The sequence below is a fragment of the Gregarina niphandrodes genome, assembly GCF_000223845.1.
Source record: "Gregarina niphandrodes unplaced genomic scaffold scaffold00064, whole genome shotgun sequence".
Lineage (NCBI taxonomy): Eukaryota > Apicomplexa > Conoidasida > Eugregarinorida > Gregarinidae > Gregarina > Gregarina niphandrodes.
In genome coordinates, this window is record NW_011645830.1 from 1,945 (window position 1) to 2,801 (window position 857).

Below are 857 nucleotides of genomic sequence, written 5' to 3' on the forward strand. Positions count from 1 at the left end.
TGCTAACGCTGGCTTCAGCTTCATCGAACCTGAATAGGCTCAGGGCGTACTCGACATCCATTCGTGTTTGCATCAGCTGTTCGGCGATGTCCATAAACGTAATCTTCATCTGCTTCGTCGGATCTGTCACCAACCATTCTCGGTCCAGATTGATGAGGTTGTAGGCAAACAGGAGTTGTAGGAGATACAGAAAGGTGGAAGACGCCCCACACAAAAAGCGGCCCCTCGCAAACCCAGGGAACCGGATGGCGAGTCCATCCCAGTTGGCAGTGTGGTGGCAAGTAATATCCCCTCTGCCCTATTCCAAAAAAACTCTGTCACGACACTCGCCCCAGAAGCGTTTCGCACCGATCCCGCTTTCATCCGGTCTCATCCCGGCTTCGGGGTTTTCTCAATCGCAATCCAGACATGTTTTTAAGTCTCTTCCCACGTGCCGGGCAAACCGCCTCTGGATTGCACGGCTGGAGTGTTGGTACAGTGAGGTGGTTGAGGCGTGCCGCGTCTGTCCCCTAGCAGCGATAGACCGATATCAGAACTTGAGACCGCGACATCAACGCTTTTGGAGGCACTTAATCCTCGACTACTGTCCCCTCGCTAACCCAGGGAACTGGGACGGCGAGTCCATCCCAGTTGCGAGTGGATTCCCCGATGGGGCATAGCACGAATCCCAATTGGTCGAGGGCCGAGGGACAAGGTTAAATGTCTTCTCTTTCCCACGTTGCACACTCCATGTTCACTGAATGGCGCCCAAGGCCATTGTGGTGACCTACTGTAGTGACCTCCATTCGCGGGCCCCTTGATGGGGTGGAGGCACTTGTAGCTGGGGCAGAGCGTATCACGTGGACGCGTCCGTCCTT